The 22,500-nt window shown below is 42.7% G+C and overlaps 1 protein-coding gene across 1 annotated transcript in view; it reads left to right on the forward strand.

Moving 5' to 3' along the window:
• Nucleotides 1–4,893: 4,893 nt before the first annotated feature.
• The window catches only part of LOC139367720 (ataxin-1-like), a 40,099-nt gene continuing 22,492 nt past the window's right edge, over nucleotides 4,894–22,500 (forward strand). The window contains exon 1 of the mRNA XM_071106029.1: nucleotides 4,894–5,107. The gene's annotated coding sequence lies outside the window, so the exon portion shown is untranslated. The remainder of the gene's footprint in view (nucleotides 5,108–22,500) is intronic.

The raw sequence follows: 22,500 nt of genomic DNA on the forward strand, positions 1-22,500 counted from the left end.
GGGCAAGTTGGTTAGGATGATATCTATGAGGGTGCCCGTGTTTACGGCTTTGGGGTGGTGCCTGGTAGGTTCATTGATCATTTGTGTAAGATTGAGGACATCAAGCTTAGATTGTAGGATTGCTGGGGTGTTAAGCATGTTCCAGTTTAGGTTTCCTAGCAGCACAAGCTCTGAAGATAGATGGGGGGCAATCAGTTCACATATGGTGTCCAGAGCACAGCTGGGGGCAGAGGGTGGTCTATAGCAGGCGGCAACGGTGAGAGACTTGTTTTTAGAGAGGTGGATTTTTAAAAGTAGAAGTTCAAATTGTTTGGGTACAGACCTGGATTGCAGGACATAACTCTGCAGGCTATCTCTGCAGTAGATTGCAACACCGCCCCCTTTGGCAGTTCTATCTTGTCTGAAAATGTTATAGTTAGGGATGAAGATTTCAGAATTTTTGGTGGTCTTCCTAAGCCAGGAATCAGACACTGTTAGAACATCCGTGTTGGCAGAGTGTGCTAAAGCAGTGAATAAAACAAACTTAGGGAAGGGGCTTCTAATGTTAACGTGCATGAAACCAAGGCTATTACGGTTACAGAAGTCATCAAAAGAGAGCACCTGGGGAATAGGAGTGGAGCTAGGCACTGCAGGGCCTGGATTCACCTCTACATAACCAGAGGAACAGAGGAGTAGTAGGATAAGGGTACGGCTTAAACCTATGAGAATTGGTCATCTAGAACGTCCGGAACAGAGAGTAAAAGGAGGTTTCTGGGGGCGATAAAATAGCTTCAAGGTATAATGTACAGACAAAGGTATGGTAGGATGTGAATACAGTGTAGGTAAACCTAGGTATTGAGTGATGATGAGAGAGATATGTCTCTAGAAACATCATTGAAACCAGGTGATGTCATCACATGTGTGGGTGGTGGAACTGAAAGGTTGGATAAGGTATAATGAGAAGGGCTAGAGGCTCTACAGTGAAATAAGTGAATAAACACTAACCAGAACAGCAATAGACAAGGCATATTTACACTAAGGAGAGGCATGCTTTGTCGAGTGATCATAAGGGTCCAGGTAGTAGTGAGGTTGGTTGGGGATTCAGACAGCTAGCCGGGCCATCGGTAGCAAGCTAGCATAGGATGGAGGTCTGTTTTTAGCCACCTCATGCGTTTCCGTTGGTAGATTAGTGGGGTTCCGTGTGGTGGATGGGATCAATCCAATTGGCAAAATAGATATAGTTATAGTGACCCAAGAAAAATAGTCCGTTAGATCTATTCAGATAGCAACCGATAAGACAGCTAACGATTAGCGGACCGCAGATGGGCGTTCAGGTAATGTCGCGACGGAGGGGCCAGTTGGATAACTTCCTCGGGCAGATAACGTAGTTAGTCCAGTCGTGAAGGCCCGGTGGGGCTCCGCATTGGCAGTAAAAAGGGTCCGGATAGGTGATTGTAGCCCAGGAGTGACTGATGGAACTCTTCAGCTGGCTAGCTCCGGAATAATTGATGTTTTCTCCGGGATCGACGTAAGCCAATAGTCACACGGATAACAGCTAGCTAGCTGCGAGATCCAGGTGTAAATGTCCAGAGCTTTCGGTTGAAATCCGGGGATATGGAGAGAAAAATAGGTCCAGTATGTTCTGGTCTGAGTCGCGTTGTACCCTTGACTCTTACATAGTGTGGGGAAGAGTCAAGGGACTTACTGCAACTTGTTTGGCCTACCGTCTGTCTGTCTGTTCGTCTGCCTGCGTCCTGATTGGTTCAGTATTTGTCTAAAGCTGAGCTTTAATTCCTCTTCATGACTTATGATTTGGGATGTTTGACTTAACTCCCTATGCTGTACTGTGTTTATGCTGTCTTCCCTGTGCTGTATGGTCAGGCAGGCCATTCGTCCTGTCATTCTGCAGGGTGCACAGTTTCCTTCAGACCCTTGATTTTAGGTCAACTGCATCAAGTTACATCCAGAAAGCCCACCGCCTACCATCTGTGATTGTGTCAGAGTTGCCTTGTCAGGATGAGTGTGTGTCTGTGTGTGTGTGTCCCTGAGGACGTACTGCCAGAGTCTTTTCCACCACCCAGTTGCTGCTTATACAAGTAAGCTGTGTGTGCGTGTGTGTGTGTATGTGAATGTGTGTGTGTGTGTGTGTGTGTGTGTGTGTGTGCGTGCGTGCGTGCGTGCGTGGGTGGGTGGGTGGGTGTGGGTGTGTGTGTGTGTGTCAGAGAGAAGGGAGACAAGCAGAAACAGAAGGTTATATAGGTCAAAATATCTTTGCTGTGATATATTTTGTTGTGTGATGCAATGTACTTTAGGTGGTATACTATCAGTCTGATAATGGTCCTTGAGTCTCCAGAGAGAGAGAGAGAGAGAGAGAGAGAGAGAGAGAGAGCAACACAATTAGATCCAACCAAATCATGAGAAAACGGAAAGATAATTACTTGACACATTGGAAAGAAATTACAAAAAAGCTAATTAGAATGCTAGTTGGCCCTAAACAGAGAGAACACAGTGGTAGAATACCTAACCACTGTGACTGACCAACATTTAAGGAAATGTTTGACTATGTACAGACTCAGTGAGCATGGCCTTGCTATTGAGAAAGGCCGCCGAAGGCAGAACTGGCTCTCAAGAGAAGACAGACTATGTGTACACTGCCCATAAAATAAGGTGGAAACTGAGCTGCACTTCCTAACCTCCTGCCAAATGTATGGCATAGAGACATTTTTCCCTCAGATTACACAGGCACAAATAATTCGAAAACAAATCAAATTTGGTTAAACTCACATTCGGTGAAATACGACAGTGTGCCATCACAGCAGAAATATGTGTGACCTGTTGCCACAAGAAAGGATAACCAGTGAAGAACAAACACCATTGTAAATTCAACCTATATTTATGTTTATTGATTGTCCTATTTATTTTTATTTAACTATTTGGACATCATTACAACACTGTACATTACATACATAATATTACATTTGACATGTCTTTATTCTTTTGGAACTTTTGGAATTGTAATGTTTACTATAAATTTGTATTGTTTATTTCACTTTTCTTTATGATCTATTTCACTTGCTTTGGCAATGTAAACATATGTTTCCCATGCCAATAAAGCCCTTAAAATCTCACCAAATTTGTTTTGGTGAGCTGCCCAGTGACACAAGCCTAACAGACGAGCTATATCGCTACTATGCTTCAAGGCAAGCAACACTGAAGCATGCATGAGAGCACCAGCTGTTCTGGATGACTGTGTTATCACGCTCTCCGTAGCCGATGTGAGCAAGACCTTAAAACAGGTCAACATTCACAAGGCCGCAGGGCCAGAAGGATTACAAGGACGTGTACTCAGAGCATGTGCTCACCAACTGGCAAGTGTCCTCACTGACATTTTCAACCTGTCCCTGGCTGAGTCTGCAATACCTACATGTTTCAAGCAGACAACCATAGTCCCTGTGCCCAAGAACACCAAGGTAATCTGCCTAAATGACTACCGACCCGTAGCACTCATGTCTGTAGCCATGAAGTGCTTTGAAATGCTTGTCATGGCTCACATCAACATCATCATCCCAGAAACTCTTGACCCACTCTAATTTGTATATAACCCCAACAGATCTATTGCGCTCAACACTGCCCTTTCCCACGTGAACTAAAGGAACACCTACGTGAGAATGCTGTTCATTGACTACAGCTCATCATTCAACATCATAGTGCCCTCAAAGCTCATCACTAAGCTAAGGACCCTGGGACTAAACATCTCCTTCTGTAACTAGATCCTGGACTTCCTGACGTTCTGCCCCCAGTGGCCAAGGGTAGGCAAAAACACATCTGCCACGTTGATCCTCAACACGGGGGCCCCTCAGGGGTGCGTGCTTAGTCCCCTCCTATACTCACGATTACCAACAAAGATGAGACAGCCTATAGAGAGGAGGTCAGAGACCTGGAAGTGTGGTGCCAGAACAACAACCTCTCCCAACGTGATCAAGACAAATGAGATGGAAAAGGAGGGCACTACAGAGGGTAGTGCGTACGGCCCTGTACATCACTGGGGCGAAGCTTCCTGCCATTCAAGACCTCTATACCAGGCGATGTCAGAGGAAGACCCAAAAAATTGCCAAAGACTCCAGCCACCCAAGGAGAAAAAGAAATGCATTGTTGGTTAAGGGCTTGTAAGTAAGGATTTCACAGTAAGGTTGTATTTGGCATATGTGACAAATAAAATGTGATTTGTACTGAGTTAAATCATTGAAATTGTTGCATGGTGCATTTATATTCTTCTCCAGTATAATTTGATTATTTGATATATTTTACATGTGATAATGCCAAACAGAGGGCTAGGGATAATTACAGACATTTATGATAATCTGAAGTACCCAAAAGGGCCACTAGATGTCTTGTGATAAATTACATAAAATCCTTGAAAGTGACCCAAGTTATGGTAGTTTACTGGTAGTTTACTTTCCCACCATTCTACTGTGCTGTGATACGTGGAGAGGCTGAGGTGTTAAGCCAATAGCATGAGATGTGGGCCAGTGCATTCCGCCGCTCTGGGGAGGTTAATGAGCATAGCCTCTGGGCACTCAGCCAAACTAGAGCCATTAATGCTGCTATTGCTAACGCTACGGCTAGCTAACGCTCCCACAATGAGCCTGACATCAACTATCAGCCCGGTACTGAGCTTTGCTAATAATACACCCAGAGAGAGAGAGAGAGGGAGAGAAAGAGAGAGGGAGAGAGGGAGAGAGAGACAGAGAGACAGAGACAGAGACAGAGACAGAGAAAGAGTGAGAGGGAGGGAGAGCGAGAGGGAGGGGGAGAGAGAGAGGGACAGAGCGAGAGAGATAGAGAGAGGGGGAGTTAGAGAGATCAAGCAAGCTAGAGTGAGAGAGAGGGAGAGTGTAAGAGCATAGAAGAGTTAAGAGCAAACAGAGTGTGAGGCAAGGTGGAGAGAAAGGAACATATTGAAGACTGAGTCGGAGACAGAGAGAGAGAGAGAGAGAGAGAGAGAGAGAGAGAGAGAGGTGAAAAGATAAATAGAGCGAGAGAGAGAGCTGTATGTCTCTGTGCTTTACGGCTAGCTGATCCAATGAGCACTCACTCCGTTACTCACCACGCAAAGACACCCAGAGAGGTAAGTAACCAGAACGCTTTCTAGCCTCCGTGTGTGTGTGTGCGTGTGTGTGCGAGTACGTGCGTGCGTGTGTGCGTGTGTGTGTGTGTGTGTGTGTGTGCTTTTGTGAGACAGAAAGTTAGAGAGTTGGATAAAATATGTATATACAGTGGTTGTTTGAAGATATGTTGTATTACAGGACTATCTGAGTTGTGTGATAGAGAAAGAAGTGTTTGTATCTGAGAAGATACAACATGCATGTGTGGATTGTATATGGTTTATGGTATAGCAAGCAGTCTTTGTGTCCAGTATATGGTTTATGGTATAGCAGTCTGTGTGTCCAGTATATGGTTTATGGTATAGCAGTCTGTGTTTCAAGTATATGGTTTATGGTAAAGCAGTCTATCGGTGTTTCTCAAAATGCCTACTACCGTGCTCCGAGCACTCAAATTAGAGCACGGGAGGGTCGGAGTATGAGTCCAAATCAAAGTATGCGAAACGGTACACGGAGGGCACTTCTCTAATGCGCACTCCAATTGAACATATTTTGAAGCATGCATCGATGCAAGCTTCAATGAAAAGTATGCAAATAAATATGACATAACTACGTAAAAATCATGCACATTTTTTTTCAATCATTGACTGTCATTGTTTGAATTGAAGCGAGAGCGAAAAAACTTTGGAATAAAATGTTACCTATTGACATCTCATCTGACTACAATACTTTATCTTGATACGTTAATAAATACAGTTGAAGTCGGAAGTTTACATACAGCTTAGACAAATACATTTAAACTCAGTTATCACCATTCCTGACATTTAATTCAAGTAAAAAATCCCTGTTTAAGGTCAGTTAGGATGACCACTTTATTTTAAGAATGTGAAATGTCAGAATAATAGTAGAGAGAATTATTTATTTCAGCTTTTATTTCTTTCATCACATTCCCAGTGGGTCAGAAGTTTACATACACTCAATTAGTATTTGGTAGCATTGCCTTTAAATTGTTTAACTTGGGTCAAACATTTCGGATAGCCTTCCACAAGCTTCCCACAATAAGTTGGGTGAATTTTGGCCCATTCCTCCTGACAGAGCTGCTGTAACTGAGTCAGGTTTGTAGGCCTCCTTGCTCACATATGCTTTTTCAGTTCTGCCCACACATTTTCTATAGGATTGAGGTCAGGGCTTTGTGATAGCCGCTCCAATACCTTGACTTTGTTGTCCTTAAGCCATTTTGCCACAACTTTGGAAGTATGCTTGGGGTCATTGTCCATTTGGAAGACCCATTTGTGACCAAGCTTCAACTTCCTGACTGATGTCTTGAGATGTTGCTTCAATATATCCACAGAATTTTACTCCCTCATTATGCCATTTATTTTGTGAAGTGCACCAGTCCCTCCTGCAGCAAAGCACCCCCACAACATGATGCTGCCACCCCCGTGCTTCACGGTTGAGATGGTGTTCTTTGGCTTGCAAGCCTCCCCCTTTTTCCTCCAAACATAACGATGGTAATTATGGCCAAAAAGTTATAATTTTTGTTTCATCAGGCCAGAGGTAATTTCTCCATAAGTACGATCTTTGTCCCCATGTGCAGTTGCAAACCGTAGTCTGGCTCTTTTATGGCGGTTTTGGAGCAGTGGCTTCTTCCTTGTTGAGCGGCCTTTCAGGTCATGTCAATATAGGACTCGTTTTACTGTGGATATAGATACTTTTGTACCTGTTTCCTCCAGCATCTTCACAAGGTCCTTTGCTGTTGTTCTGGGATTGATTTGCACATTTCGCACCAAAGTATGTTCATCTCTAGGAGACTGAACGCATCTCCTTCCTGAGCGGTATGACGCCTGAGTGGTCTCATGATGTTTATACTTGCGTAGTCCTAACCGACCTGCCAATACTATAGTTTGTTAACAAGACATTTGTGGAGTGGTTGAAAAATGAGTTTTAATGACTCCAACCTAAGTGTATGTAAACTTCTGACTTCAACTGTACATGCTATGTTAATTTTGGCATGGTTTCATGCCTTCAATACCCACTGTAGTGTGTGTGGTTCGTAAGCCCATAGGAATTCAATAGAGCTAACTTGCTAGCTACTACTGATAGATAACACTGTACAACTTTGGATAACACTGGCTTTAGGTTATTTTTGCCAGTTATAATATCTGGTTAACTACATTATTACAATTCACACATAGCAAGCTGATAGTTATGAAGTGAAATATTTGCTTTGTGTATATCTTGTTGCGTCTCTATTTCCATTGTCCTGGCTAGAAGAAGTAAGGTTCAGTGAATGGGTAAGTCCATAGTAAGTCAATAGGGCTAATTGGCTAGCTAGCCAGCCACGAAGAACTTTACATCTACCTTAGTTAACATTGGTTTTCGGTCATTTTTGCCTTTTTTAAAATCTGGTTAGCTAAATTGCTACGATTCACATACATCTAGCTGATAATTATGAAGTAAAACGTTTGCTTTGTATATATGCTGTTTAGTCTCTATTGTTGCCATTGTCCTGGCTAGAAGAAGGTTCAGTGAATGGCGAGATGCAGCGTGAGGTAATACAGTAGGTAATACAGCGTGAGGTAAATCCACACTCTCGTCCTCACAAGAATGTACTCAAGAGAACGTTCCTGGAAAATGCACTTTGAGCATGAGAGCGTGGAGCACGATAGTATGCATATTGAGAAACACCCTGTGTGTACAGTGCATGGTTAATGGTATAGCAGTGTGAGTCTAACAGCATGTGGGCTTATATGTGTATATGTGAGTATTACTCTTCGCACTAGTGTGTGAGTATGTGTGTGCACACCTGCGTGTGTGTGAGTGTGTGTGTGTGTGTGTGTGTGTGTGTCTGCGTGCATGCGTGCGTGCGTGTGTGTGCATGCGTGCGTGCGTGTGTGTGCATGTGCGCCTCAGTGTGTGTTCATGCAAGTGAATGCATGCGCATGGGCCACTTTGTAAATGTGTAAGTATGTGTGAGAGATAGAAAGGTGTAGGTTCACCATTCAGCCTGGCTGAATCCAGGCTAAGAATTAGAGCAGTGGGCTGAAATAGACCCAGTCCAGAGATAGCCAGGGGCCACAGTCACAGAGGGGCACATATGAGGAGGGGGGCAGACAGAGAGAAGTGCAGATATGAAAGAGAGATATGGGGGTAGATATGGGAGAGTGGGATTGGGGAGGAGGTGGAGGTAGGTGGGGGACACTGACAGAGAGGAGGCAGAAGTAGGGGTTGGCAGAGAAACAGAGGGGGTAGATACTCCCATGTAGAGAGCAGAGGGGGTGAGCGAGATATGGACTGTAGAGACAGATGTGGTGGTGGAGTTGGGGGGTACAGACAGACAGAGAGACAGAGAGACAGAGAGACAGAGAGACAGAGAGACAGAGAGACAGACAGACAGACAGACAGACAGACAGACAACGTCCCAAACAAGCCACCATACCGAATGACTTAGCAACCGCGTGATGCAGCATGACAATGTGGACGTGACTGGTCAGGGAAACCTGTTTACTGAATTTCCTGCTTTCTAGATGGAAATATCTTGAACAAAAGTTCTGGTTGTGATCCTAATATTAGCTCACAAATATGAGGATGTTTGAATCTGAGAAACCCAGGCTGTTTATAAAAAACAATTCTCGTTCTTTCAACATAAGGGGGTGCATGCTAATGGTTCATTCGGTTGTCTGTAAATAAATGGGCCACTCACATCATTCTAACTTACAGTAAAGTGCAACTGAACTTAATAAACATTTATAAGTCGATTGTGGTGAGCGATTGGATAGTGTGTACTGATAGTGTGTACTGCAGCACACCAGGCAGATCTGGATGATTTGATTACTGACAGCCGTGACTAGACTGTGCCAAACTTCATGTAAATTGCGACTTCCTCAGTTACACAAAACTCAGAAAAATCATTTTTGGAATTTACTGACTTTATGACCAAAATTATCTTACTTACATTTTTTTACTCAATTTTGGCACTAGAATAAATGTTTCGGATTAATATCGATGCCACAAAGGCCATTTTCAACCGGAAATGTTTATTACTGTAAGTTCAGTTGCACTTTACTGTAAGATAGAATGATGTGAGTGGCAGACACAGGAACTAGACTGTCTGGGTTTGGCCCATTCATACCTGCACTGGAATTCAGTCAAACCCACACAGAAGAGAACATGCTATTGTGGCTATATCATTTAAAGTAATGTAAGCAATTAGACAAAAACAATGCACTTAGATATGCATTTTTTAAGAAAAGAAGGGAACTGTGTGATTTGTGTGTCGCTATAGTCTGAGATGGATCTCAACACGGAGTTCACTTTGAAAAGAGTTGAAAAGCATAAACCTAGATGTGTGTGTGCGTGCATGCATAAGTGCCCTTGCGTCTGTATGTGTGTATGTGTTCTGTAACACTCTGTGTGTGTGTATGTATCTGTGCGTGTGTGTGTGTATGTGTGTGTGTGTGTGTGTGTGTGTGTGTGTGTGTGTGTGTGTGTGTGTGTGTGTGTGTGTGTGTGTGTGTGTGTGTGTGTGTGTGTGTGTGTGTGTGTGTGTGTGTGTGTGTCTGCAGCTCACCCACTCAAACCTCCTATAATACCACAGTGTTTTTCTTGGTACCTCACAGTCAGTTTTTCATGGAATAACTTATTTTTCCAAGCATTACCCTCTACCATGTAGCCTAGCACTTTCCCTCCCAGCTCGACGGAATGTTGAAGATAGTTGGAATACCACAAATGGTTGGTCCACAGTGAGAAAACCACCAAATTGACCTCGGATCAGTGTCAATGGCTAACCTCAGCCCACTCGAGTCTGAATAGAGAGTTCACTGAATGGTCTTCTGGTGTCAGACATAGGGCTGTTTCACAGTAATATTCCAGAGGAGTTACTGTATCATATTAAAATGTAAGCGTATGCATGGTCAGCATCTGTGAGCCTTTTTTGCTTATATGAATCGATTGTGTTTTCAACCTTTTCATTGTTTTTTTGTGGTGTCGGAATCGCCCTTGTCTTTGACATGACGAGGCAAAGTCAGGCAATGCTATGACACGTTTGTCTGTATGTCCATGTGTACTATGTGTGTGATTGTGTGTGTGTGTAAATGTGTGTTATTGTGTACAGGCTTGGCAAGGTTGACAGGTTGGAAGGGTGGGGCTGGTATCAGTTCACACATGTAGATTTATTGTGCTAGGGCTTTGTTTTCAGGTGTAGTCTCGCATCTCGATCCTCTGAGGTGAAGTCATCGACTAACTCCCATTGAGCCTGTCAGCAGGGGCGGACTTAGTGATTTGGAGGCCCCAGGCAGAGGCCTGTCTGATGCCCCTGCCTGGCTCCAACTGCCCAGGAGTTGTTTGGATTCTTTTAGGTGAATGAAGCAGAATAAAAAGGCTGACTGAAAATACTTGAAATACCCTTTACAAGGTCTTTGCATCACCACAGGGTTGGGCACAGGGGTGAGCTCAAGGGTCACATCAGGATTTTTTAATTAAACAAAGGGCCGCCCTCAGACTGATTTGTTTGTCTAGGTCCATTACCATTGTTTTATATTTTATATCTGTTTTGTACTTTCACATTAGGGATTCATGATGTGTAACTTCTGGGCCAACACCTATATCTAATATTTTCTTTGCATTATTGACCAATAACAATACATATATGTTTTCATGTCTGGACTTTTTAACCACTCTAGTACAGATACAAACTGCAACCAACTGTATGTGTTCATAATAAGACTAATAAGACATTCAGAAATTCAATAAGAAATATGTACAATTACTTGAATAATGTAATGTGTAACACTGAGCTGTATTGCATGCTAACATTTTTGTTGGAAAGGTACAGTATATTATTTTATACAGATACAATTGCTAAGAGAAATAGATTTGTTTTTGTTGAGGAGGTTCTCAAGCATAGGAAGAAAACAAGATAATACAGAAATAATGTATTATTAAAGGAAATTATGCAAAGTTCACAAGGCCCCCTGATGATGTGATGGCAAGTCCGCCACTGCCTGTCAGTTGCATTCACTGTCAGTCAAACACATGTCCTCATTGGGTAACTGAGTACCTGCCTGGCACTGCCTGCTGACTCCTACACTTTGAGAGATGACATAATAATCCTTAACATTTGAATGGTAAGGCCGGAAGCTTAAAGAGCTCAGTATCACCTAAGAACTCACCAGGGTTTATTCCGCAAGCTACAGGGATACTATTCACTGTGTTACAACCATTACATCCAAGGCTCATCCTCAACAGCATGTATGTGGTGTGTGGGGGATGCTGAATGAGATTGACTCACTCTCCTTCTTTTACTAACACACACACAGTCTTGTAGAACTAACCTTGTGGGGATATACAATTCAGTCCCATTCAAAACCCTATTTTCCCTAACCCCTAACCCTAAACCTAGCCCTAACCCATACACTTGCCCTAACCCTAACTTTAAAACTAACCCTAGCTCCTAGCCCTAAACATAATTCTAACCCTAACACGTTGTGGGGACTAACAAAATGTTCCCAGTGGTCAAATGTTTGTTTGTTTACTATTCTTGTGGGGACTTCTGGTCCCCAAAAGTATAGTTAAACACACACACAAACACGCACATCCTCAGGTAGCCTAGAGGTTAGAGCGTTGGGCCAGTAACCGAAAGGTTGCTAGATTGAATCCCTGAGCTGACAAGGTAAAAAGCTGTCGTTCTACCCGAGCAAGGCAGTTAACCCACGGTTCCCTGGGTGCCGAAGGTGTGGATGTCAATTATGGCAGCCCCTGCACTCTCTGATTCAAAGGGGTTGGGTTAAATGCGGAAGACACATTGCAGTTGAATGCATTCAGTTGTACAACTGACTAGTTGTTGTAATTCTATAGAACGGTCCCTCATGGGCCTGAGTGGTTGCTGGGCCTTTAAGAGGTCTATTTTTACCGGGGCACACTCATGCATGGAGCATGGAACAGAGAGGAGGCATGGAGAGGCAGTGGGAGACTTTCTCTGACTCGCAACTGTGACTCACTACAACACATAAGCTACTATAGGACTGTATTATTGAGTGTGTCGAGGGAGGGGGGGGGGGGGGGGGTGTATGTGTGTGTGTGTGTGTGTGTGTGTGTGTGTGTGTGGCAGACACAGATCTCTGAGGTCAAACTGATAGTGAGTAGGAACTTTGACCAGACATCCTTTCGCACATTTTTGGATAGATATATATGCAAATACACATCCCCTTCTAGAGAGTGCACTTACGTATTGTACACCCACTCATATAATCAAAAAACACAGCTACACATACTCAAACATATTAGTTATTTCATACACACATAGAGCCCAATTCAGACTTTCCTATGCATGCTTTTCCTACTCACTTCTCAGTAGTTGGTATTCAGACTTACTTTATGGAGGTGTGTAACAGGCTTTGCAGGGGTGGTTCCCTTGCGCACGCTGAATAAATGTCATTCAACTGCTGAAAACCTTCCCACTTGCTGGCCAGCAGATTTACTTGTGGAGTTGCATTCAGTAGGGTTTTCAGCACATTTATCTGAAGCCATCCCTTTAAATACAGTGTACCTTTAATTAAAATGTTGTCAACAGACTCCATAGAATACATACGGGTCAGATTATAGGGATCAATGAAAGAAAGCCATCTATGCATATTCGTCTCCGTTTCAGCACCTGGTAGATTTGCCCTTTGTGCTGTTGTCTGTGCCCAATAATGTTTGTACCCTGTTTAGTGCCGCTACCATGTTGTGCTGCTGCCATGTTGTGTTGCTACCATTCTGTATTGTCATGTGTTGCTGCCATGCTATGTTGTTGTCTTAGGTCTCTGTTTATGTAGTGTTGAGTTGTCTCTCTTGTCGTGATTGTGTTTGTCCTATATTTATATTTTATTTTTAATCCCACCCCCCGTCCCCGCAGAGGGCCCCTAGGGGCAACATTGTACACCTGGTACACCGTTCACGATGACTGGATCGTTGTCATATGATTAGTCCATGATTAGTGAGGATTAGGGTAGATTTATAGGACTATTGTTCAACCTCTGCCTATTGTACACTTTTCAATAAATATGAATATGGCAACTTTCAAGATAAAGCAAACCACTTTATTTTTGATGAATCCATATATTTTGTGCGTAAAGGCTCCCCAACCCTGTTGGCAAAAGCCTTTTGGTATATAAATAAAAACAAAAAAAATACACTGATCTTGTAGATAATTTAGGCAAATTTTAGTGTAAGGAAAAAAGTATGTATGAATCATAAAAAACAGGGTTGGAGAGCCTTTACGCACAAAATATATTGATTCATCAAAAATAAAGTGGTTTGCTTTATCTTGAAACAACTTTCTACCACTGGATTCGAACTTGAAGCCTTTGGAAACAGAACCATTATCTAAACAATTGCTATGTGTATTTACAACTAATAACTCTCACAGTCTCATGTCAGAATTAAATGTTCATCCATGTTTCTCAAATGACAAATTTTAAAGTTCTTCCAAATGTCACTCAATGTTGCCCCTAGTGGCCGTTTTCCACGACATCTCCCGACATCCTCAGTCAAATACTGACTTGTATCATGGGTGACCTGGTGGATTTACAATCCCCAAATGGATTACTCATTTACCTAGCTCTTATCACTAGCTCTTAATAATTACAGTGCTTGGAGATTATATCGGGAAAAAAATTAAGTAGATGATTTTTCCACTTGGAACCGGCACGTTCCCTCGACCTTATTCATGGTTTCCTTGCACGTAAAGTTGGTGGAATTCTTAGGGAATTAAGTCAAGGTCAGATTACGACTTATCTGTAGACACCTCTACCACACCTTCACTTCTTAAATCTCTAACCCAAACTAATTGCGGGTAAATAGCTTGCTATTCACATGCCTAAGCTCAAGGTCAGAATACACATAGAGGGAAGTGTGAATAATAATGGAACTAAGTTCCATTTACACAAGCTTAACTCGGTTCGGAATTCCCCCATACTGCATAGATAAGGACATGCACAAATGCACACACAGACAGGTACATACACTCACAGCCAAAGTACTTATACATCCTCAATGTGTGGGCCTAAAATACCCATCTGCCTTATGCACTCTGCATGTTACATAATGCATTGCCTGTCATTATCACAGTGCTCCTTCACACCCTGCCATGCCCCCCCCCCCCCCCCCCCCCCCCCACACACACACACATTAACCTATCTACACACACACACACATACACACACGCAAGCTCACGCACACACGCACGCACACACTGAAGTTACACATTCACATGCACACAAAAAGTAACATACACCTCTCCACCTCCTTTCCCCGTGTTGACAGTTATACACTCCAGCGCTCTCAAGCTTTCTCTTTCTCTAGGTGTTAGGGAACATACTCAAGCATGAAGAGAGAGAGATGGAGAGGAAGATGGAGAGAGGCTTGAGATACAGTTGAAGTCGGAAGTTTACATACACCTTAGCCAAATACAGTCGTGGCCAAAAGTTTTGAGAATGACACAAATATTCATTTTCACAAAGTCTGCTGCCTCAGTTTGCATGATGGCAATTTGCATATACTCCAGAATGTTATGAAGAGTGATCAGATGCATTGTAATTAATTTCAAAGTCCCTCATTGCCATGCAAATGAACTGAATCCCCCAAAAACATTTTCACTGCATTTCAGCCCTGCCACAAAAGGACCAGCTGACATCATCAGTGATTCTCTCGTTAACACAGGTGTGAGTGTTGACGAGGACAAGGCTGGAGATTACTCTGTCATGCTGATTGAGTTCGAATAACAGACTGGAAGTTTCAAAAGGAGGGTGGTGCTTGGAATCATTATTCTTCCTCTGTCAACCACGGTTACCTGCAAGGAGACACATGCCGTCATCATTGCTTTGCACAAAAAGGGCTTAACAGGCAAGGATTATTGTTGCCAGTAAGATTGCACCTAAATCAACCATTTATCGGATCATCAAGAAATTCAAGGAGAGCGGTTCAATTGTTCAATTGTTCAATACTGGGGCACCACCAGTACAGAGCTTGCTCAGGAATGGCAGCAGGCAGGTGTGAGTGTATCTGCACGCACAGTGAGGTGAAGACTTTTGGAGGATGGCCTGGTGTCAAGAAGGGCAGCAAACAAGCCACTTCTCTCCACGAAAAACATCAGAAATAAGTCATAAGGAATAAGGTTTTGAAGTGTCTGTCCTTTATCTAGAAGACATAAGAAAGCTCAGGAAATATTATTTTTTTGACACATATTTAACCCCTTATTTTTGTTGGCACAAAACTACCTTCATACTTCCATTCGTTTGTATGGGTGACCTTCAGACGAGTCCCGTAAGAGTCTCCCCTTTCCATAGTGGGGTTATATTAGTTTATAACTTAAACGGTTTGGACGCTCCAGACGCTTTTGTGAGAAGACAGATTTTCGGGATGTCTCCTGGTCTGACAAACACAGCTGTAGCTCCAGATGAGGAAGGTCAACATAGGCGGATGCTGTGGATTGAGAAACAGCCCATGCAAAAAAAACGGATAGCTGTATTTTTAATTGAGAGAGACTGATGCGGACGTTTTACTTATGTTACTTAGATTGAGAGCAGACACTTGCACTTTCTCTTGAAATACGTTTTGCACATATGATATAGCCTACATTTTCAGTGGATGGTTTGCAGGCAGAGACAAAGAAATGGGTAATCAATATTTATTGAAAAAGGAAAGGCGCAACTTTTGCTCACATGGTAGCCTATGTGTGCATTGCACCTTTTCCCATTTCAATGAGCACTCATGTTGGTTGAGAGCCCTCCACTTCTTTCCATTTTCAATATTTATTTACGGGCACTGTAGTAAACAATAGTTTACTAATTTTTAACTTAATTTCCTTGGAAAAAAAACTGCCGCGTCATTCTCCACCCACAAACAGTAGGCAGCCTACAGTATCTCATTTAGACCACATCAGTGGAGGCTGCTGAGGGCAGGACGGTTCATAATAATGGCAGGAGTGGAGTGAATGGAATGTTATCAAACACATGCTTTTGATTATACTCCATTATTATGAGAAGTCCTCCCCTCAGCAGCCTCCACTGGAACACACATATACTTGGAGCACTTGATCTCGCACGCCCAACTAGGAGAGGAGAGGTAGGCTACTGAACTTGAAGCAGCAAATTCTGAGAGTGTGTGAATAATGCAACATGTATGTGCTAATAATGAGACCAATATGTGCTAATAATGAGACCAATATGTGCTAATAATGCAACATATATGTGATAATAATGAGACAAATATGTGCTAATAATGAGACAAATATGTGCCAATAATGAGACCAATATGTGCTAATAATGAGACAAATATGTGCCAATAATGGGACCAATATGTGCTAATAGTGAGACAAATAAACTCAGCAAAAAAAAGAAACGTCCTCTCACTGTCAACTGTTAATTTTCAGCAAACTTAACATGCGTAAATATTTGTATGAACATAACAAGATTCAACAACTGAGACATAAACTGAACAAGTTCCACAGACATGTGACTTACATAAATGGAATAATGTGTCCCTGAACAAAGGGGGGGTAAAAATCAAAAGTAACAGTCAGTATCTGGTGTGGCCACCAGCTGCAATAAGTACTGCAGTGCATCTCCTCCTCATGGACTGCACCAGATGTACCAGTTCTTGCTCTGAGATGTTACCCCACTCTTCCACCAAGGCACCTGCAAGTTCCCGGACATTTCTCGGGGGAATGGCCCTAGCCGTCACCCTCCGATCCAACATGTCCCAGAAGTGCTCAATGGGATTGAGATGTGGGTTATTCGCTGGCCATGGCAGAACACTGACATTCCTGTCTTGCAGGAAATCCTGCACGGAACGAGCAGTATGGCTGGTGGCACTGTCACGCTGGAGGGTCGTGTCAGGTTGAGCCTGCAGGAAGCGTACCACATGAGGGAGGAGGATGTCTTCCCTGTAACGCACAGCATTGCAATGAGCATTGCAATGCATGCAATGAGAACAAGCTCGGTCCGATGATGCTGTGACACACCGCCCCAGACCATGACGGACCCTCCACCTCCAAATCGATCCCGCTCCAGAGTACAGGCCTCGGTGTAACGCTTATTCCTTCGACGATAAACGCAAATCCGGCCATCACCCCTGGTGAGACAAAACCGCGACTTGTCAGTGAAGAGCACATTTTGCCATTCCAGTCTGTTCCAGCGACAGTGGGTTTGTGCCCATAGGCAACATTGTTGCCGGTGATGTCTGGTGAGGCCCTGCCTTACAACAGGCCTACAAGCTCTCAGCCTATTGCGGACAGTCTGAGCACTGATGGAGGGATTGTGCATTCCTGGTGTAACTCGGGCAGTTGTTGTTGCCATCCTGTACCTGTCCCACAGGTGTGATGTTCGGATGTACCGATCCTGTGCAGGTGTTGTTACATGTGGTCTGCCACTGCGAGGACGATCAGCTGTCCGTCCTGTCTTCCTGTAGCGCTGTCACAGTACGGATATTGCAGTTTTTTGCCCTGGCCACATCTGCAGTCCTCGTGCCTCCTTGTAGCATGCCTTAGGCACATTCACGCAGATTCGCAGGGACCCTGGCAATCTTTCTTTTGGTGTTTTTCAGAGTCAGTAGAAAGGCCTCTTTAGTGTCCTAAATTAATTAATTTAATTTCCTACCGTCTGTAAGCTGTTAGTGTCTTAAATATGTGCTAATAATGAGACAAATATGTGCTTTTAATACAATAGGTAGGCTAATGCATACAAATCAGAAAGAGACCGTTTCCAAATCATCTGTGGGACAGCAAAAATATGTTCATCCCAAAGCTGTCTGTTTTACTCTGACTGCCCGCTTCCAACCACAGCATGAAAAATGTAGTCTGTGTCGCAATGATCTCTGTCAGGACCTGCCGAGATGTAGCCCTCACAAACCACACAGCTCTGCAACACTACACCAGCCTTCAGCTCCCTGGCCTTGAGATGGGCATTTTACGTAATTTAGCAGACGCTCTTATCCAGAGCAATTAGGGTTAAGTGCCTTGTTCAAGGGCATAATGACAGATTTTTCACCTAGTCTACGGGATTCAAACCAGGGATCTTTTGGTTACTGGCCCAATGCTCTTAACTGCTAGTATACCTACCGCCTCAAGGGCACATTAGACAGATTAGGCAGGAGGCAATGGGATGCTCCAAAGAGCTACAAGTGTGTGTGTGTGTGTGTGTGTGTGTGTGTGTGTGTGTGTGTGTGTGTGTGTGTGTGTGTGTGTGTGTGTGTGTGTGTGTGTGTGTGTGTGTGTGTGTGTGTGTGTGTGTGTGTGTGTGTGTGTGTGTGTGTGGCATAGGCATAGGCATAGGCATAGGCATAGGCATATAGGCATAGGCATAGGCATAGGCATGGGCATGGGTGGGCCTGGGTGGACACAGGCCCACTCACTGGGGTGCCAGGCCTGCTTCGTTTCTCTTCATTTCTTCATGTGTTCTTGTGTGTTGTGTGTATATTTCACATTTGAGTCACTTAGCAGATGCTCTTATCCAGAGTGACTTACAGATAGTGCATTCATCTTAAGATAGCTAGGTGGGACAACCACATATCACAGTATAGTAGGTACATTTTTTTCCTCAACCAAGTAGCTATCAACAAAGTCGGAGCTAGTACGGGGGGTGGGGGTGGGGCACTGTGCACTGTACAGCAAGGTTGTCCTCCTACACCATGCTGATTCTATAGCAGGGCTCATGACCTCTTCCCTCTGCCTCCCACCATACCTTCCACGTCAAATCCACTGGGTAGGCCATGCTGATTCCTATTCTCCTCACAGAGAGACTCAACACACACACACACATAGTGGAAATCACACATACGTGTGCATAGTATTCATACACGCAGGTATGACTGAGAGAGAGACAGAGATAGAGAGAGAGAGAAAGAGCACGCAAGAGAGAGAGAGAGACAGTGACAGAGACAGAGAGAGTGACATAGATATAGAGAGAGACAGAATGAGTTTTTCTTTTGAAGCCAGAAGGAGGCTAGTATCAGCTACATTTATGCCTTTACTAGACTATGAGGATATTTTATATATGAATGCTTCCGCTCAGTGTTTGAGATCAATTGACACTCTTTACCATAGCACTTTGAGATTTATTTTAAACTGCAAAACCCTTACGCACCACTGCACTTTGTATACCAGGGTTGGCTGGCCTTCTCTAGTCACTCGTAGGCACAGTCACTGGTATGCTTTTATTTACAAAGCCATTTTGGGTTTACTACCTTTTTATTTGGGCATTTTTATTGTTCAGAAATGTGGTGGGTACTCTCTTCGTTCGCTGGACTTTATCCTGCTAACTGTTCCAAATGTCTGAACTGAATTTGGTAAAAGGGCTTTTATGTACTCTGCGCCATCGTCTTGGAACGCCTTACAATGTACTTTTAATCTGGAAGAACTTGTCCCGATTGGTGTTTTTAAATCACTGATGAAGGATCTTGAGACTGATTCCCTGACCTGTCAATGTTTTTAATTTGCTGTTTTATACTCTTGTGAATTCAATGGTTTTTACTAGATTACTTGTAGTTTTTCATGTTGTCTGTCTGTAATTTTTCTGTAATGACTTGGTGCTGCCTATCTTGGCCAGGGCACTCTTGAAAAATAGATTTTAATCTCAATGAGCCCTTCCTGGTTAAATAAAGGTTAAATAAGATAGAGAGTTACCATTTGTACATTGTTAAAACATATGATATGACATTTGTAATGTCTTTATTGTTTTGAAACTTCTGTATGTGTAATGTTTACTGTTAATTTGTATTGTTTATTTCACTTTATATATTCACTTTATATATTATCTACCCACTTGCTTTGGCAATGGTAACACATGTTTCCCATGCCAATAAAGCCCTTGAATTGAATTGAATTGACAGAGAGAGACAGAGAGAGAGAGAGATACAGAGAGACAGAGAGAGAGACAGAGGGAGAGATAGAGACAGACAGAGACAGACAGAGACAGGCCGATACCTGCTTATTATCAAAATCCAGAAAAGAGCCGTTAAATTCTATAACCACCTAAACGGAAGCGATTCCCAAACCTTCCATAACAAAGCCATCACCTACGGAGAGATGAACATGGAGAAGAGTCCCCTAAGCAAGCTGGTCCTGGGGCTCTGTTCACAAACAAAACACACCCCACAGAGCCCCAGGACAGCAACACAATTAGACCCAACCAAGTCATGAGAAAACAAAAAGATAATTACTTGATACATTGGATAGAATTAACAAAAAAACTGAGCAAACTAGAATGCTAGTTGGCCCTAAACAGAGAGTACACAGTGGCAGAATACCTGACCACTGTGACTGACCCAAATTTAAGGAAAGCTTTGACAATGTACAGATTCAGTGAGCATAGCCTTGCTATTGAGAAGGGCCACTGTAGGCAGACCTGGCTCTCAAGAGAAGACAGGCTATGTGCACACTGCCCACAAAATGAGGTGGAAACTGAGCTGCACTTCCTAACCTCCTGCCCAATGTATGACCATATTAGAGACACATATTTCCCTCACAGATCCATACAGAATTCTAAAACAAACCGATTTTGATAACCTCCCATATCTACTAGGTGAAATACCACAGTGTGCCATCAAAGCAGCAATATTTGTGACCTGTTGCCACAAGAAAAGGGCAACCAGTGAAGAACAAACAGCTTTGTAAATACAACCCATATTTATGTTTATTTATTTTCCCTTTTGTACTTTAACCATTTGTACATCGTTACAACACTGTATATATACATAATATTACATTTGTAATGTCTTTATTCTTTTGAAACTTCTGTGAGTAATGTTTACTATTAATTTGTATTGTTTATTTCACTTTTGTATATTATGTCCTGTTGGGAGAGGACACAGAAAGGGGTTGGCAGTGCAATACATTGCTGTCTGCCAATGGACGAGGGAGAGTGTCTGACAGACCAACCAACCTGCACATGTCCTCTATGCTTATTGTTATTGTTCAGCGTATGGTTATTTTGACCCTTGATTATTATTGTTACTGTTGTCCCGTTGACAATATCAATTATTTTTTATTTTAATTAGGTTAATATTGCAAATCTCCAAAGTAAGCTTGGCATATGTACACTACCGTTCAAAAGTTTGGGGTCACTTAGAAATGTCCTTGTTTTTGAAAGAAAATTATTTTTTTTGCTTCATTAAATAGTACCCACAAAACACCAGTCTCAACGTCAACAGTGAAGAGGCGACTCTGGGATGCTGGTCTTCTAGGCAGAGTTCCTCTGTTTAGTGTCTGTGTTCTTCAGAGATCTTCAGTTTCTTGGCAATTTCTCACATGGAATAGCCTTTATTTCTCAGAACAAGAATAGACTGACGAGTTTGAGAAGAAAGTTATTTGTTTCTGGCCATTTTGAGCCTGTAATCGAAACCACAAATGCTGATGCTCCAGATACTCAACTAGTCTAAAGAAGGCCAGTTTTATTGCTTCTTTAATAAGCACAACAGTTTTCAGCTGTGCTAACATAATTGCAAAAGTGTTTTCTAATGATCAATTAGCCTTTTAAAATGATAAACTTGGATTAGCTAACACAGCGTGCCATTGGAACACAGGGGTGATAGTTGCTGATAATGGGCCTCTGTATGCCTATGTAGATATTCCATAAAGAATCTGCTGTTTCCAGCTACAATAGCCACATTAACAACATCTACACTGTATTTCTGATCAATTCGATGTTATTTTAATGGACAAAAAATGAGCTTTTCTTTAAAAAACAAGGACATTTCTAAGTGACCCCAAACTTTTGAACGGTAGTGTACATTTTTACGTCATGCCAATAAATTGAATTGAATTGAGAGACAGAGACAGAGACAGACAGACAGACAGACAGACAGACAGACAGACAGACAGACAGACAGAGACACATATATATATATAGAGAGAGAGACAGACAGATACAGAGACATATATATATATATATATATATATAGAGAGAGAGAGAGACAGACGACAGAGACATATATATAGAGAGAGACAGACAGAGACAGAGACAGGCCGATACCCGCTAATTATCAAAATCCAGAAGAACTGTTCAATTCTGCAACCACCATAAAGGAATCGATTCCCTAACCTTCCATGTATTTTTAGAACTCAAATTTGTATGTGTGCTGTTTGTACTCTTATCAATGTATTTTTCAGATCTCTGAGAAGTTTGGCTGTCACTGCAGATAATAACACCATAGAAGTTGCTATGTAGGTTTTTGTCCATTGTATGGAAAAGTGGTTGGATCAAACTTCGATTGAGTGTTAAGGGTGATCGTTGTTTGTTATATAGGTCCCACATAGTAGTTATACAGTATTATGCAATGTATCAGGAGATTGTTGTGGATGTGTGTGTGTTTGCACCTCAGTGATCACTGTGTATAGAATCGTCCCGTCTCTCCATGTGGCTGTCAGGTTGTTAGCGTGAAACAC

Source organism: Oncorhynchus clarkii, chromosome 16 (assembly GCF_045791955.1).
Source record: "Oncorhynchus clarkii lewisi isolate Uvic-CL-2024 chromosome 16, UVic_Ocla_1.0, whole genome shotgun sequence".
Taxonomy (NCBI): Eukaryota; Metazoa; Chordata; class Actinopteri; order Salmoniformes; family Salmonidae; genus Oncorhynchus; species Oncorhynchus clarkii.